Genomic DNA, 18985 nt, shown 5'->3' on the forward strand with positions numbered 1-18985 from the left:
CTGGAGCTGATGGGACACCAAAGACGAGATGATTATACTGGAATAGTCTCTAGTGAGTGTTGATTGTAAGGAATCCTGCTTGACTCCTCAATCTCCGTTTGCAAATTGGTTTCTGACAAGTCAAATCTTTGAAAACTTCTCCCCATCTGCCAATGATGCAAAAATGTCTTCTGTTTGTGGAAGGGGATACTGCACAACATGCAGCACCAGGTTAATGCTCACCTTGAAATCTCCAATATATTCCAATGGCTCTGGCCTTCTCTTTCTTGATCACTGGGCCAATTGGTGTGGCCCAAGCACTCCTCTCCACCTTGGAGAGAATTCCAGATGCCTCCAAACTCTGCAGTTCAGCATTCACTTTAGGACATAATGTCTAAGGAAATGGAAACACTTTATGGAAATTTGGCGTTTCTGTTTTGTCCAGTTCAATTCTGGACTTTAAACCTTTGAGTTTATCAATACCCTTCTCATTAGCATTAAGCAGTTGTGGCAGTCTCTTGTTAGCGCTACCATTTGGGTTGCAGTTGCCCTTTGATGCCACACTGAGAGTTTTGACTTTGTGCCAGTCTAGTTGGATTTTTCTCCGCCATTCACATCTGAAAAGTCTGGCCATCCACTTTTCAACACATAAATCTCTAACTGCTGTGTTTGGCCTCCATACATCAACTTCACTTTCAGTTTGCCTTTGGGAGAGATTTTCTTTGCCTGTGTTGGTCATTCGCATCACTGAGGTCTTCTCTAATGGCATCTTAGAAAACAGTTGCTCATAGTCAGCCTCTGGAATTATAAACAAAGCTGACCCTGTTTCCAGCTCCATTTTCAGTTTTACACCAGACACATCTATTGAGATCCACCTTTATATTGTGATCTGCTTCAGTAAAACTATGCGCTTCTAAGCATGACAAAGCTCATCTTTGTCGGACTCCATGTTTTCTGACTTTGGTTTACATTTGGTAAATGTATGCATTTGCCTAGTTCTATGTTTGAGATTTTTCACTCAGTTGTGCTTTTTGTCTGCCTTGCACACTCTCTCTGACTTTGTCTGAGACCATTTCTGCACACTTTTTCTTTGAAACAACAGTCATTTGCAACATGGGAGGATTTGCCACATTGATAAGATTTTTGGCCTTTTGCACCATTCAGGGACATTTTGTGCATTTTACATTCTAACCTCCTTTTCTGTAGTTTTTCTGCGTGCTTTGCTGAAGTCTCTAACAATATTGCAAAGGTCAATGCCTGTTCTGAGGTTAGGCCTCTTTCTGACGGTAGCTTATTTTGAGTGCTTTGACTGTGCATGCCACATACAAGCCTATCCCTTAATGTATCAGAAAGTCCATCTTTCCATCAGTGTACTCTGCACCTGCTGCCTGTTCCCTTCCCCTCTCCTGACAGTCACCCAGTTACCTACCTTCTGTAACTTTGGGGTTAACTATCTCCCTCTAATTCCAATCTATCACCTCTTCATTCATGATCCAAAGGTCATTGAGCTGCAGATTAATTTTCATATCACAGTCTCTAAAGATCTACGGCTCAGTGCACTTCAAGGAGGTATAGTTATCACAGCGACTGGAGGCCTCCCAAATTTCACACATCTCATAAAAGGATTATACTAACTCTGGACACAGTCTCTGCAAACTAGCTATATACATACTAACAGAGAAAAACAAACATACTTAGAGGTTTCATCTGTGCTTGCTCAAGCCTCTCCTTGCCTAGCCCTGTTGAGCCAAACTGGAATCACTCTAATACAGCTTCACTCACACAATGGCCGCTCCCACAATGGACGCTCTGCTTACACCACTTTTTTCTTTATTGGATCAAATGAGACTCACTCCCAACAAGACTTGTTGATTTTAAATGGGTCCCACCCTGCAAAGATGTTACTCCTCACTTACTACTTCAAACAACGGCTCACTCCTGACAAGACTTTGCAGCTTTCAAATGGCTCCTGCCTTGCCGGATGTCGTTCTCTCACTCACTATTCAAACAATAGGAATGGATGAAGTGCACTAGAAATTCTAGTTTTGCAGGTCAGGATTTACCTTAGATTTCCTTTATGCTTACGTTCAGGCAATTAATGTCCTCCTTATCCTTTGCTCTTTGTCTGACTATTTTCCTGGGATATTCCAACAAGCAGTCTGGATGGAGACAAGCTTCTGAGCACGCAAGAAAACAGCATCCTGAAGATATTTTGCAGTCTGCACAGGGCTAGTTAATTTGGCAATCATCTTTCATTTATTCCTAACCCTTGCCTCTTTCATGCCTCTTCAGTTTGTTTGGCTGGCTTAATGTGGTCTAAAGAGGGTTGGGGGGAGGGGGTGGTAGTGTTCAGTCATTTAATTGCTTTCCATTATCAGCGTGCACTCAGACTCCTGAACATTGCAAAAGCCAAGCCAAATTATTTCTGAATAGACCTTTATTCATCTGCAGATAAGGGCTACACACCCATATAAGGCATGTCGGCAGCTCGCTGTCTGAGAGCAGAACGAAAGTGAAGTGAACTGTTTTATGTACATGTACCTTTCTTCATGCTCTTGTGCACCATGCGATATTAAGATACTATTCTCGGGAGCACAGAACATGAATCTCCAGATGAGATTTTAAAACTAAGGTTTCAAGAGTTAAAAACATACATATTCACATCTGAGTGAAGGACAAGTCTATAGGAGCAGTGAATCCTGGATAACAGCAGATATGAAGGCTCTGGTCAGGAAGGAGGCGTGGATCAGGTGGAGGAAGCAGGAATCAAGTCAGTCCTGGAAAGAGCATAGGGGTTGCAGCAGTCTGCTCAAAATGGAAATCAGGGGGCAAAAAGGGGGCATGAAATATGTTTACCACAGAAGATTAAGGGGGGGAAATATAGTAATTAGTGAGAGAATAGGACCCATCAAGAGAGAAAAATAAACATCTCTGTGTGGAACTGCAGAAAATGAGTGCATATTTCTCCTCTGCTTTTACCATGGAGAAAAAGATTGAAGACTTTCAACCTTAAGATAGTTAAAGTGGAGGTAGTGGATGTCTTAAAACATGAAAGTAGATGCAAATCATAAAAACAAGAGCTTCTACAGATGCCGGAAATACGAATCAATACCTACAAAATACTAATGGAACGTAGCAGGTCAGACAGCATCTATGGAAAGGAATAAACAGTCGATGTTTCAGGTTAAGATCGTTCATCAGTACTGGAAAAGAAGGCAGAACAAGCCAGAATAAGAAGGTTGGAAGAGGGGAAGAATTAAAAACTAGAAGGAGATGGATGAAACCAGGTGGCTGGGGGAGGTGTTAAAGTGGGAAGCTGAGAGGTGATAGGTGGGAAAGTTAAAGGGTTAACTAAGAAGGTATCTGATATCATAGGAGAGGAGAGTGGACCACGGGAGAAAGGGAGGAAGGAGGGGCATCAGAGAGAGTTGATAGGCAGGAGAAGAGGTAAGAGGGGAACAAAAGTCAGGAATATCAGAATAGGGAAGGGGAAGGGAAAAATTACTGTAAGTTAGAGAAATCAGAGTTCATGCCATTAAGTTGGAGACTACCCAGGCAGAACATGAGATGTTGCTTCTTCAAATTGAGAGTGGCCTCATTGTTTCGGTAGAGGAGACAATGGACTGACATGTCAGAATGGGAATGAGAATTGGAATTAAAAGTTGGCCATGAGGAAATCCTACTTGTTGTGAATCGAGCAAAGGTGCTTGACGCAGCAGTCCCCCTATCTACATCAATAGGTGAATTGGAGGGAGATTAATTACTTTATTTAAGAAGGAGGTGTATGGAGTATCTAAGGAATGGTAGCACTTCTGGTGAAGGGGCTTGCTGTATCCATTCTGGGCAGCTCATTCACCTTTTGTCCCCACTGCACAATAAGCTCTCACTTATGGCTCCAAGAAGCTATCTGCATACAACAAAGGCCACACCCTGCTACAGCGCTTTGACAGGGCTAAACCAGGTGAGGGTAGCCAATGGGTCTCATACCCCAGTGAGATAGGGACAGGTCTGTCCTGGTATGTGAAGTAAGCTTTGGCAGACTGGGCAAATGAGATCAACAGTGATATCCAATGGCCAGGAAGGCAGTTCTGCAACATTTTGTGGAGTGAAGGGCATGACAAGGCACAGAAGAACTCATGGTTATCCACTGCAACTATGGAAGACCCAGTTTGTGACGAATACTTGTACCACTGGACCCAGATTTCCGAAGTTGGGAGAGTAGAACTGCCCAGTGCAATGGCTTTTCCACTTTAAGAACTCTCCTACACAGGTTTCTGCCATCATCGTATAAGACAGACAATCACCATTTAAGAAGGGATGCAAAGAAAAACCTGAGAACTTAAGATCAGATCTATGGTAGGTAAATTATTAGAGGGGATTCTGAAGGATAAGGTATGCAAGTATTTGGAAAGACAGGGTGTTGTCTTTCATATAGTGTTGCGTGAGGGACATCATGTCTTTTGAAGATGAATGAGTTTTTTGAATAAGTAACCAAGAAAGTTGATGAAGGCAGGGCACTAGACACGGTCTACAAAGACTTCAGTAAGCCTTTAATAAGGCTCCATATGGTAGGCTGCCATGGAGTGTCTAAAGAAATTTACGTAATTTGAAACAGAATGTGACCACCTATTTTAATTCCACTTCCCAGTCCCACACTGACATACCTGTCCACAGCCTCCTCTACTAGAGGCCAGAAGCAGGTTGGAGGAGCAACACCACATATTCCATCTTGGTAGTCACCAACCTGATGGCATCAAAATCAATTAATTTGAATTGTGGTAATCACTCCCCTCTGTTTCCTTCCTAACCCTTTGTTTTCTCTCATTCCTGTAATCCCCTCACCCCCTCTCTTTCCCACCCCAATGCTCATTACCTGTCCAACATTTTTTTCTGCTTCCCCATCTCCTCTTTATTCCATGGTCTACTGTCATCCTCTGTCAGATTCCTTCTACCTCAGTACTTTTCTTCTTCTCCCTATCAACTCCTAGCTTCTCACATCATTCTCCTTCATCCCCACTCCCCCATCTACCTACTATCTACCCTTCACCTGGACTTGCTTATCACGTGCCAACTTGTGCTCCTGCTCCTGCCAAATCTTTTTATTCTAGCTTTTATCAGCTCTCAGCTTGATATACTGAGTTCTCCAGAATTTTGTGTATGTGACCTAAATGGGAATATTGGTTGGCTTAGACCAAATAGGCCAAAGGGCCTGTTTCTGTGCTCTATGACTTCATGAAATACAAGACAGGCTGAAGCTAAATTGAATACATCCCAAAAATTGGCATAAGGGTTCTGATGCAGTGGCACACTTTCAAATATTGTCTTTGTGGTCAGTTTCTTGCTCATATGAATATCAAAACCTACAGGGACTGGAAGTCAGAGATAGAAAACAAAAATACTTGCCAGACTTGGTGAATATTTCCATCTTTTTCTATTTTTATTCCTGCATCTGATGCTTCATTCAGATCTACTTAGTTATCATTGACTTTGATTTCTTCAACAGCATCATGTCAATTTTGTTCAATGTTTTTAATAATGCTTAAGTATTTAGCTAGTTTTAATATATTCAAGTAATTTTAATTTATGAACTTATTTGTTACATCTGTAAGTGTTCCTAACTAATTTATTTATTTAATGAACCTCACTCCTTTAACAACCAGAAGATGCAAAGGCCAGGGCTTTCCCAGCAACAGAAGGTCTATACATCCAAAGAAGTCACTATGGGGATGGGAAGATGGCAAACCGCAAAAGCCTATCCCGGTAAGATTCAGCCATTGCAAAGGTGCCATCTTATCACTGAACTAACAAATTAAATGTATTAGGAAAGAAATGCTGCCAACTGGCACATTCCTGACTGCAGGACTACATGCTGAGGGATACACTGAAAACATGTGCAACCAATGCAAAGCTCTGTGGGGAAGGACCACAATATGGTCTCCTTCTGCTACTGGACTCCAAGAGCTGAGCCTGGTGGGGAAGCTCCTCAAGCAATGGAAGCATCCTGGGGCAACATAATGACAACGGTGATGTACATAGAGTTATAGAGAAGTACAGCACTAAAACAGGCCTTCCAGCCCATCTAGTCCATGCAGAAACCATTTAACCTGCCTACTCCCATTGACCTGCAATGAGACCATAGCCCTCCATATCCCTACTATCCATATAGATGTTCAAATTTCTCTTAAACATTGAAATTGAGTCTACATGCACCACTTGTGCTGGCAGCTCTTTCCACACTCTCACAACACTCTGAGTGAAGAAGTTTCTCCTCATGTTCCCCTTAAACCTTTCACCTTTCACCCTTAACCATGACTTCTGATTGTAGTCCCACAACACCTCAGTGAAAAAAGCCTGCTTGCATTTACCTTATCTATACTCCTCATAATTTTGTATAGCACTATCAAATCTCCTCTCAATCTTCTACATTCCAAAGAGTACAGTACTAACCTACCCAATGTTTCCTTGTAACTCGGGTCCTGCAGACCTGGCAACATCCTTGTAAATTTTCTCTGTACTCTTTCTACTTTGTTTACATCCTTCTTGTAGGTAGGTGACCAAAACTACACACAATACACCAAATTAGGCCTCATCAACATCATACAACTTTAACATAGCATTCCAGCTCCTGTCCTTGTGATTTATGAAGGCCAATGTGTCTACTTATCTGTGAAACCACTTTCAATTAATTATGGACCTGTATTCCAAGATCTCTTTGTTCTACCATACTCCTCTGTGCCCTAATGTTCACTGTGTAAGACCTACCCTGGTTGGCCCTACTGAAGTACAAAACCTCACACTTGTCTGCATTAAGTTCCATCTGCCATTTTTCAGCCCATTTTTCCAGCAGATACAGATCCCCCTGCAAGCCATGCTAATTTTCCTCACTGTTTACTACACCCCCAATCTTGTCATCTACAAATTTGCTGATCCAGTTAACCATATTATCATCCAGATCATTGATACAGATGACAAACGATAAGGGACTCAGCACCGATCCCTGCAACACATCACTAGTCACAGGCCTCTAGTCAGAGAGGCAACCCTCTGCTACCACTTGTTACAGGCTTCTCCCACAAAGCCAATGTCCAATCCAATTTATTATCTCAGCCTGAATGCCAAATGTCTGAACCTTTTTGACTAGCCTCGCATGTGGGACCTTGTCAAAAGATAATTTGCCAACACTACTGTGTGTAGAGCCAGCAACTCCGAATGTATAGAGCAAACAAAACTTAACCCTGTAAAGAGCTCTACACTGTCATCTTCTTTTGTATGTAGTTTTCTATTATGAAAAAAATTGCTTTTGAAATAACAGAAGCAATACAAAAGATCCAATGATACTCTGGTAAACTGTACATAGTGCAGATGCACCTTTCAACCCCAAATGTCTTCATGAGTTGTCATCTCGCAGGATTACCTTGTTGTGGAACTACATGCAGTTTTAAATAATAGATGTTCCTTCTTCTCTGCACATGCATTTCAATGACATTCTGATCACCTTAATAAGACTATCTCAAACGTTGAACAGAGAACGATTATGGCATGGAAATTATTTGAACCTAAATAACTACACTTTATTGTTCTCTCCTTCTGTCATTGCTGGGTGCATCTCTGAGATAATGTCACCTGTGATCAAATGTAAATTCATTATGTGTATTTAGAGTGTACAATGTGTTGATTCACTTGTTACTGATTATCATTATGTCAGCAATTTGTAAGTGATGGAATTTGACCCTTCAGGAGTACCAGCCATGAAACAACATTTGGTGGTGTCTGTGGTGTGCTCTGCAGAGATGGCACCTAGAAAAGTTTGAGTCATACAGCAAACTGCTAAAGAAACTCAGAAGGTCAGGTAGCATCTGTGGATGGAAATGGACAATTGATTTTTCAGGCTGAGAGTCTCCATCTTTCTATAAGTTCAGCTGAATGGTCAAGGACTCAAACATCGACTCTCCATTTCCAGCTGAGTTTCTCCAGCTGATTGGTTTTGTTCAATGTTTCAGTATTTGTACTCTGTTATATCTCCAAGAATATTTAGTTAGTATGTGTGCTCGCTCCTTACCTCAAGCATATAGACATATACTGCCTCATGGACAAGATCTATAGGAGGAGCCCTGCATCTGTCATTGCTCACAAACACACAGACAAGTTGCCACTGGACTGAAGCCAGTTCTCCAATGCTGACATACACTTGCATCTCAAAATCACTGTGCAGCATTATGAGGAAGTACATAGAATGGTTTCCCATTGATCTGAAAGGAGAGAGGACAGCTTGTGAATTGTCTTAGGCAGTTTGAAACTTGTAAGGACTTCAAGCTAATATCGAGTAGAGTCATTTGTAAATAGTCCAATTAAAATAGTTTCACATTGTCAGCAGTGGAGAAAACTGCAAACTGTCCTGTTGCTATAAAGGGTCAGTGAACTATTCACAACAATTCTGGGATGCCTATACCTATCAGGGTCAATTTTGCAATCGACAGATTTTTTTGGAGTAATGAGTAACTGCGAATTTACGGTCAAACAAACGAGAAACCTGGCCCATAGCTTTCTTTGAGTTACGTCCTGTAAAACAGACATTTTCTTCTGATAGCCAATTTAAACAAAGGAAAGGAATGTCTAAAATCTAAACAGTACGTTGTGCAAGAAAAATTTCTAGTCACAGCCCTCTGCATTCCAGACAAAGGAAATAGCGGATACAATTTGGTAAAAGATGTCTCCTGATTCATGAAGGTCCAAAGTCCATACAAGTATTTCTACTCCATTTTCATGAAGTCCTTTATTTAATGGGACTACAGGTCTCTCTGCAGCAACAAATACTCTCAATTTAAGTACAGAGAGCATTAAAATGTACAAGTGCAATATACAATATTAAGAGCAGGAGTAGGCCACTTGCTTCCTTGAGTCTCCCCATTATTTAATAAGATCAAGCCTGATCTGGTGGCAGTTGAAATCTATATTCTTGTCTACCCACAGCAATATTTCAGAGGAGGACACAAAATACTGCTGTTGCTGGAATCTGGAGCAATAAACAGGATACCAGAGGAACTCAATAGGTCAGACAGCATCCGTGGAGGTAAATAGACAGCCGATGCTTCCAATCAAACCCTTTCATCAGTTCAGATCATTGGCCAAGACCTTGCATCTTGTTTGATGCTCCAGATTCCAACACCTGCAGTCTCTTGTGTCAACCTTTGAGACAAGTTATGATCGTAATAAAATTAGGATGGCAGACCCATATTGAAATACAGGCAGTCCCTGGGTAACAAGCAGCCAGTTTATGGATAGCACCTATGTACAAACAATCTCTTGAGATATTATTGAATTCAAAACTGCACTTGTGGCTCAGCCATTTTTCTGCTGGAATCATGCCATGGTCACAATAAAAAGCATCAGTTAACTTCTGACATGCACCGCTGCTGGTGATAAAAATTGCGATACCCAATTTTTGCTCCTGATCAGTCACAACTTTATGTTTTCCCCATGTGATGTGGAAATGTATGAGCAACACTTAATGATTAAACTAACAGCAGAGACATGCTCACTACTCACCTACTGAAGCAAGAGTAAAAGTATAAATTACATTACAAAGCACAAAACACAACCTAAAAACCTTTCAGCAACTAATCTTTGAAATCCGTGAGCAATGGAATACAAAAATTTCATATACAGAGTCGAATTTTTCTAAGAGGGAAGAAACTCAAACTAGAAGGCACAAGTTTAATGTTAGAAGGGAGAAATTTAAAGGAGAGGATGGTGGTTATCTGGAATGAGCTGCCAGGGAGGTGTAGAGGTTAGATAAAATTGCTGCATTTAAACTGTATTTGAATAGGAAAGGGGTAGAGGATGTGGGCAAATTGGATTAGTGTAGAGAGGTATCAAGCTGGCATGGATGAGAACCAATCTCTATGCTGTACAATTCTATAATTTTATAAACAACAATATTGTGAGTTGTTTTAACACAAAAGGCCTATGTTATTTTACAAGATTAATTTTGCAATTATTCGCTCAACGTGAAAACTGCCTGATAATCATATTTGAAGATCTTAGAATTGTCTGGAACATATTACATTCAAATAGGCCTTTCAGGCTATCATGATCATGCTAATCATCACATGCATCTATACTAATGTGATGGACATTCACTGTCCAGGGCCTGGGTGGAAGGCTTTTTTTCCAAATTTAACTTTATAACAGAGCAGTTGTCTCTTCCAGGGGCCAACGAGTTGTTTTCTCACTAAGTTAAACTCCTGGTCAAACTTCCTTGCTCGGATTCTTGTTGTAACGAAGAACCAGTCTCCAGTTCTTAACATAAATTGCAAGCAATAACCAGTCTGAAGTTAAAAGGACAGTTTTGCAAGTAAACAGCACTATCTGTAGAGCTCAGGCTGCTGGCCCACAGCAAGGGACAGCCTGCTCAAGAGGTGCCCTTTAAGACAATGGGGTTATCTTAAATGATACTATCACTTAGCACTTCGAATAGCTGATCTATCAATTGCTGGGAGGTCTGTATACTTAGAGAGACAGCCTTCACAGCATTAATTTTGGGTGTCTGGGATTTCCATCCCTAGAATCTTTTAGACATCTCTGTGAGTTTCACAGCAAAGGTACCTGAAGAAATATCACATGTGTCTGAAGTCACCAGGTGGCAAAAAATACAGTGTAAGTATTCGGAAACAGGAATGACAAGAGGAATGATTAAAGATGGGGTGATGAGTATCAATACTTTGCCTTTGATTTCTGTAGTCAATGATTCATTTGCAGGCTGCAGAAAATTGTTCCAGATTTTGAACTTGTTGGGATGCCTTTTTAGCAATAGGAATTGTACCAGCTTTGGAAACCCTTTGTGTTTTAGAAATTGTGATTTGCAAACTTTTTATAAGAAATAATTCCTCTGAGTTTTAGGTATGTTTTAATAATTCGATCTAAATTTCAATGTGTATCACTAAAAGTAAATTGTTTTTTTTAACTATTTTGCTAGCTGGAGGTATCTTCTTGGTCGGGAGGGGGGTCCCACTGCTGAAGTAATGGGTAGCTAAGCGCACCGTGAAGGACAGACAGGGACTGTCTGATAACGTGATTTAGCCTTTGAAGAGTAGGTGGTTACAGTATAACTTTAGTAGGGTACCCATAGTGATCTATATCAGATAGGGCTTAAGATCATAGTTTGTGTTTGGTCCTTTGTGGACGGCAGTAACATTGCACTAATCCCGAATACCATCCTTCTCCTGATTGTTACACTTTACATTTCCATTTGCTTGCATTCTAACAAAGTTTTCTTTATTTTAAATCCTGACAGCATTTTCATTACATCAAACATAAATAACCATTTCAAAGGTGGGTCTGGTCTCATATGGTTCACAAAATATTTACCTTTTTCAATGGGCTAAGAATAATACATAAATTATAAATGGCTATAACTCAAGCCATAAACAGATTATAAATAATCTGCTTTGCAAAATAGGAAGTTGCTATTCTATTTACTGCCCAGATCTGTTACAATCCAATAGATAACATGATTTGTTTATGCAGTGAAATTCTTCATTCATTCCATTGAAGGTAATTATTACAATAAATGCAGGTACCAGCAGGAAATAATGAAGGATTGCAAATGCATTGAAATCAGGACCGGACATGTCGGGATTTTGCCCTTTAAATTGCTATTATTAATTTGATGGGCCATTTTGAATAGAATGTTACAGAAATCAACCAAGATCAAGCTAGTTAAAAGCCAGTTAAGTTTGATCATGTATCCTACTGAAGGGCTGACTATTAAGGGGAGTTAAATAAAACCTGAGCTTGCACAAGGTTACATTGTGATTGCTGTGCAGCATGACTGATTTTTCATGTATGGTTATCACGTGATAACTTAATTGGAAAAACACAAAAAGCTTTTCTATCATGTGGTTGGGGAGCTCAGAGTGAAAAGACTTCTAGAGCTTAATCCATATCTTGGTCCCTGCCCAAGAATCTCCTGGTGGTTCAAAATCAGTACACTGGAAAATTTTCCTTTAAAGATTGCCATTGTTTTCTTCTCTCAGATCCAAAGAAGAAATAACAAGTGTAATTATACAGAAGGTAATTATATGGGTGACTATTAGAGAAAACATTTGCTGATGCTGATAGACACACTAAGGACCAATAGACATAATTATAATGTATCAAGTTTCTCCAGCTTGGGCTTTAATGTTCTGCTTCTTTCATTCCAGAAGGCTAGTTGATTGTGTAAAGCAAGCAGGAACCATAAGGAATGTGAAAAATATCTTTCAAAGTCTCATTACTTCCACTGGTTATCCTTCTTCAAAGCTGTTACTTTATAGATGATTACATATTGATAGAGTGCTCATGATCTGCCCGTTACTTGTCAGCCTAATTGCAGCTCACAAGAATGCAAATGCATACTCTTCAGGGAAAAGAAATTTGTAAATGTCTTTGTCTCATTTTTTTTAATTTCCCCTTCCCACAAGATGAAAACAGATAATGGCCAATCACTTAGAGTGCTCCTCTCAAGCTCACCTGTTTCTCAAAAACGCGGAACAAACCTAATCCTGCTAACCACCATCTAAACTGTTTCTGCTCGCTCACTGGGATACTGTAATGTATTCAGTAGCAGAGATTCAGAATGCTGTCTACATTGTGAATTCCTTTAAATATCTATAGGTATAGAAGACTTTATGCACTGCTGTTGGATCCCCAGTCTCCCCTTCCCCACCACCACTCTGCAATCTTTCAGTCACAATCCCCTCCCCCATCAGCGTTGGGTCCTCAGAGCCTCCATCTTGCTCCCACCCTACTTTCCCTGAACAGTCCAACTGTCCTCTCTCCTCAGACACCACTAACTCCCTTAACCCCCACCGATTCCAGCTCCCATCCATGCCGGGTCTTCAATATTCCCTTCAACCTTCCACTCCCTGAGGTGTAACATTCTGTCCTCAGTAAGGGCCTCACCTTTTTCCCACTTTGCCCTCACCGCAGTGAGTTTTGCACACCTCACAACATCGAGCTCTTCTTCTGTCACCTCCATCTCCTTCTTTGACAAGGATTTCACAATCCGTGTGATGACGCCCTTCTCCCGTCTCCAATCTTCCTCCTCTTCTTGGACACCCTGCTCTGGATCTTTTCACCTCAAATTGCTGACAAGACATCAACTGCTTTGATTTCTACGCTCCTCTCTCCTCTTCCAACCTGACCCTTTCTGAATGCACTGCCTCTACTCCCTCTGAACCAATCCCAACCTTACTATCAAACCCGCAGACAAAGGGGTGTTGTTGCAGTGTGGCGTACTAACCCCCATCTTGCAGAGGCCAGGTGACAACTCTCAGACAGCTCCTCATACCTACCCCTTGAGGAGGATGCCACCTATAGCATCAGAAAACTGTCTCCGACACCATCACTGATCTCTGGAGAATTCCCAACCACTGCCACCAAAATCATTGTTCCCTTAACCTGCAATGCTCACTTCTACCTCCTAACCAGACTGTCTGGGTAGGCCTATTATTTCTGCCTGCTCCTGTCTGACTGAACTTGTGTCCTCATATCACAATTCCATTTTATCCCCCTTGGTTCAGTCCCTTCCCAGCTACATCTGCAACACCTCCCATGCCCTCGATCTTCTCAGTAACTTTCAATTCCCTGGTCCTGACCTTCTCATCTTCTCCATGGATGCATTTTCATCCCCCATCAAGAAGGCCTTAAAGCCCTCCACCTCTTTCTTAACAAAAGAACCCACAAATTGCCCTGCACCACCACCTTCCTCTGTCTGGTGGAACTGGTCCCCACCCTGAACAATTTTTCTTTGGCCCCTCCCACTTTCTCCAAGCCTGAGGTGTGGCCATGGACACTCGCATGGGCCGAAGTAATGCCTGCCTCTATGTAGAATAGTCTATGTTCAAGGACATCCCTGGTTATACTCCTCTGCTACATTGACTACCACTTCATGCATCCATGCTGAGTTCACCAATTTCATTAGTTTTACCCCTAACCTCCACCCTGTCCATAAATTCACTTGGACCATCTCGACACCTCCCTCTCCTTTCATTATCTCTCTGTCTCCACCTCTAGAGGCAAAGTGTTAACTGACATCTTATATAAATGCAATGATTCTCAAAGTTATCTTGACTGTACCTCTTTCCACCTGGCCTCCTGTAAAAATGCTATTCCCTTTTCTCAGTTTCTTCAACTCCATCGCATCTAATCTCAGGATGTGGTTTTCCATCTCAGGTCATCAGTGATGTCCTCCTTCTTCAAAGAACAGAGTTTCCCTCCCTCTACAGTTGATACTGCCCTCATCCGCAGCTCCTCCATTGCTCGTACATCTGCGCTCACCCCATCTTCCTGTCGTTGTAATAGTGATAGGGTCCCTCTTGCCCTTATCTATCATTCCATCAACTTCAGCATCCAACCCATTATCCTCTGCAACTTCTGCACCTCCAATGTGATCCTACCACTAAACATATCTCCCCCCCCCCCCTTCTCTGCTTTCCACAGGGATCACTCCCCCTGCAGTTTCGTTGGCCATTTGCTCCTGTCCACTCATCTCCTTGGTTCCTTAAGATTGTTATAGCCGGGGGGAGGGGAGTGGTGGTAATGGGGACAAACTCCCACTACCTGTTACACATTCCCAATGGCATGCGCCTCAGCTAGCCTCTGACAACCATGTCCAGCTCCTGGCCGTCATGTGTGACCTGGCCACTAAGCTCAGTGGAACCTTTTCTACTGACAGAAGAAGGGGCAAAGGTGGGTTACTGATGTTTTAAAACCAGTCATTTCAGGCTGGTGGGGCTCATCAGCTGTGGTTGGTAGATCATCTAGCAGATAGAAAACTCTGATATCAAGCCTCTTCTGCCTTGTGGCTCTGCTCATCATCATCATAGCTTGTCACACCAGACAGCCAGCCACTCTAGTCTTGTTTGGTTGACGTTGAGCAGGTCAGTGTCAGCTAAATCAGGTGAGAGTGGGCAGGTGCACAGAACACGTTCGATGTTCTGCATCCTTTCACAAAACTCATAGGAGTCACTGGTCCTTAAACCCCATATTGTCTCCCGTCCTACAAACTCCCACTCTCGCTCTGTTGAGAGTGCACCACTTCCATTTGTACTCACTTATGAGGAAGCAAACTCTGAGGGAAAAATCTGGAGCTGGAATCTCTAAGTCCTATGTTGACTTCAACGCTGACTGGCAATTCTGTGACGCTGCTGGTACCGAAATGTATCGGTCTCTGCCATTCTTTTGGGTTCATCAAATGCATAGAGCGGAGGAGCTTGCTACATGGACAACAGCTTGTTCTCCATATCCTACTGCCCAGGTTTGTGTATCAACACAGCTGGGATGCAACATCCATGGTGGACCCTGACCGATGGAGGCCTCGGTCACTAATCTCCCACCCTGCAGGCAACCTAAGTGCTATACTTGCCCATACACCTCCTCCCTCACTTCCATTCAGGGCCCCAAACAGTCTTTCCAGGTGAGGCGACACTTCACCTGCAAATCTGCTGGGTTCAGTGCTCCCAATTCAGCCACCTCCACATTGGTGAGACCTGTCATAAATTGGGGGACTGCTTCGTTGAGTACCTCCGCACCATCTGCCACAAGCGGCACTTCCCGGGGGCCAAGCACTTTAATTCCAATTCACATTCCCGGCCCACCATGTCGGTCCATGGCCTCTTGTGCCAAGATGAGGCCACCCTCAGGGTGGAGGAGAACCACCTTATATTTCATCTGGGTATCTTCCAACCTGATGTATGAATGTCAATTTCTCCTTTCGGGGAATGAAATTACCCCACCCCTTCCTTTATTTCCCCACTCTGACCTATTACTTCTTTTTACCTGCCTATTACATCTCCTTGGTTCCCTTCCTCCTTTCCTTTCTCCTATTGTCCACACTCTTCTCTTATAAGATTCCTTCTTCTCCAGCCCTTGACCTTTCCCACCCACCTGGCATCATCTATCAGTTTCCAGCTAGCCTCTTGCCCCTCCCCTCACCTTTTAATTCAGGCATCTTCCCCCTTTCCTTTCAGTCATGAAGCAGGGTCAAAGAAGGGTCTTGGCCCAAAATGTCAAATGCTTACGCTTTTCCATAGATGCTGCCTGACCTGCTGAGTTCCTCCAGCATTTTCGTTGTGTTACTATAGGTATGCAGCCTGACTGATTTTAATATATCTTGCATGTATGATTGCTTAATTCATAGAATACCTAAAGCGTCCCATTAAGGGTAGAACCATTCTAATTGACAAGGACAGCTGGAGCCTACAACCTATTTCTGATCAACAATCTTCTGACTCTTTGGAAGCAGTTTCATTTAGTTTCAGACAAACATGGACAAAAGCTGAACAATCGAAGAATGTTAAGAGAGACTGTACTTAACATCAATGTGGCAGTCAGCCACACTCAGTTGTAGGAGTTTCCCAGAGTGGCAACCCAGGCTGAAACATTCATGATCTCCTAGCTTCCATCATGAGGCTTAAAGTTAGGATGTTTACTGCTGACTTCCAACAAGATGTTAACAACTTCTCGAACAAATCATTGACCGTATTTATTGATGGGAAGATTAGTGGTAACTAATGTTCTCAAAGTAAAAGTGTCAAGTGAGAACCAATTCCAACAATTTTTTTACATGACATTCCATGATATTTTCAGCATTCAACTTCTCACTATCAACACTGGGTTCAGTGCTCCCAACACAACCACCTCCACATTGGTGAGACCTGTCATAAATTGGGGGACTGCTTCGTTGAGTACCTCTGCACCATCTGCGGAGTCACTACTGACCGGAACATAATTTGGTCAACATCATAATTCATGCAGCTACAGGAACAAATCAAGGAGTGGGTATCTTAAAATGTGATGCACTTCCTCAAAACTGATAGCATTTCTGCCATTTGCAAGTCACAAGTCAGGATAGTAGGAGCATTGTCCACACTTGCTAAGATCAGCAATACACAAGATGCACAATATCATTAGGAATTATCAGAAAAATACAGCCTGTTACTGATACTCCATCCCCTCCACAATCAGCACACATTGCTTTACAAGCTTATTAGCGACGGAAGAGAAGGCTGTAGAGCTAACTCATATTATGTGACCTGGGTTCTGTGTAAGTGCATGATAAGTGAAGTACCTACCCTTCTGATCACTCATAGGCAGAGCGGCAACCGCAGGGCACACAAAATCAAAGAGGAATCTTCTATCCCGAGGGACTGCCCAAGAAGGAGAAAATTCACCTGGAATGAAATATTACACTAAACGCCTGGTAAAACATTACCTCAAACATCAACACCAAGCCCCCAGTTCCCAAGGTTCTGGTTTTGCTGAGGCAATCTTTCTAACAACCAGTCACTTAAAGAGATTACTAATTAACAGTCCAAACATCAACCTTTCCTTTAGAATTTCACCTCCAGCTGGCCCTGACAAACAGTATAATTATAATAGGAATAAGCTAAAAAATGGATCGATATGAAACACCTGATAAAATGGATGGAAGCTAGGTGGAAGAGAACAAAATTCCACCGAGGGAACGTAAATCAATTAAGAAAACTGTATTAGGAAACACAACAGAATGTTAATCATCTCTGGTATTCACAGTTTTAAGTGTACTCATAGATAACGAGTACCCTCCCTCCCACATCACAACAATTAGGCTTTCAAACATCAAAGCTTAAAAGCTTTCATTTGTAATCTGGAAACCATCAGGGTTAAATTAGGAGTTTGTGATTCACAGATTCTTTAACACATCCAAAGTGTTAACAATGGAGACAGAGATGCTGGAATCTGCAGTTATAAACAATTTGGGGGAAAACAATGCAGCAGGGTTTCAACTCAAACACTGTCAATTCCTTTCCTCCCACAGATGCTGCAAGTCATTGAATTTCTCCAGTAGATTAGTTGGTGCTCCAATTATCCATGGGAACCTGTGCTCTGATACACAGATCTGCAACTGGATCCTCAACGTCGAGAGACCACAGTGAGTGAGGATTAGAAATAACATCTCCTTGCTGACAATCAACACAGGCACATCTCAAGCATTCATGCTTAGCCTAATGGTCTACTCTTTCTATACTTAAAACAGTGGTTAGACACAGTTCAAACACCATCCATAAAGTTGCCTAATGACACAAATGTTGTTGGCAGAATCTCAGATGGTAATGAGGAGGCATACACAAGTGAGATGGATTAGCTGGTAGGTAGTGCTCCAAAAAACCTTGCATTCTATGTCAGTAAGACCAAGGAATTGATTGTGGACTCCAGCAATGAGGAGTCGGGAGAACGTGCAGCAGTTCTCAACAAGAGGTCTGCCAAGGACCACCCTGGGCAGCTTTAAGATTCTGATCATAAACATTGCAGAGTATCTATTCTTGGCCCAACATACTGATTCAATCATAAAGAAGGCACTTCTGTTGCTATACTCCGTTCAGAGTTTGAGGAGATGTGGTATGCCAGCAAAAACTCTAGCAATATTCTACAGACGTACGTGGAGAGCACTCTGACTGGTTGCATCACCGACTGGACTGAGAAAAAGCTGCAGGGACTGCAGACTCAGCCAGGTCCATCCCCTGCATCGAGTACATCTTCAAAAGACGGTGCCTCAAGTAGGTGTCCTCCATCATTAAGAACCCTCGCCATGAAGGATATGTGCTCTTCTCATCAGGGAGGTGATGCAGAGGCTTGATGCAGATCCACACTTAATGTTTATAAATAAGCTTCTTTCCCTCCATCATCAGATTTCTGAATCTGTGAACACTATCCCTATTTTGCTCTTTTTGCACTAGTTATGTATGTATCTCTTCTATATTTTTTATTCTAATATTGTAAGTTTTTAAAATATTGACTGTACTGCTACCACAAACTAACAGATTTTACAACATAAGTCAGTGGTAATAAACCTGGTTCTGATTCTGTTACAAGTTACGAGAAGCTGCAGAAGTTTATGCTCAGTGCACCCAATACAAAGGGTCTGTGGAAAAGAACCACAGTTAAGGGAGACTCTAGACAGACTAGACCAGGGGTCAGCAACCTT

The 18985-nt window shown here is 42.1% G+C and overlaps 1 protein-coding gene across 8 annotated transcripts in view; it reads right to left on the reverse strand.

Moving 5' to 3' along the window:
• Positions 1-18985, reverse strand: part of frem1a (Fras1 related extracellular matrix 1a) — a 189282-nt gene that overhangs the window by 154328 nt on the left and 15969 nt on the right. For 6 of the 8 annotated variants that reach the window (XR_009513126.1, XR_009513127.1, XM_059974685.1 and 3 more), the window contains exon 2: positions 17094-17192. The exons of the other annotated variants lie outside the window; for them this stretch is intronic. The gene's annotated coding sequence lies outside the window, so the exon portion shown is untranslated. The remainder of the gene's footprint in view (positions 1-17093; positions 17193-18985) is intronic. 8 annotated transcript variants of the gene reach the window in all.

Source organism: Hypanus sabinus, chromosome 7 (genome assembly GCF_030144855.1).
Source record: "Hypanus sabinus isolate sHypSab1 chromosome 7, sHypSab1.hap1, whole genome shotgun sequence".
In the NCBI taxonomy this organism is placed as follows: Eukaryota; Metazoa; Chordata; class Chondrichthyes; order Myliobatiformes; family Dasyatidae; genus Hypanus; species Hypanus sabinus.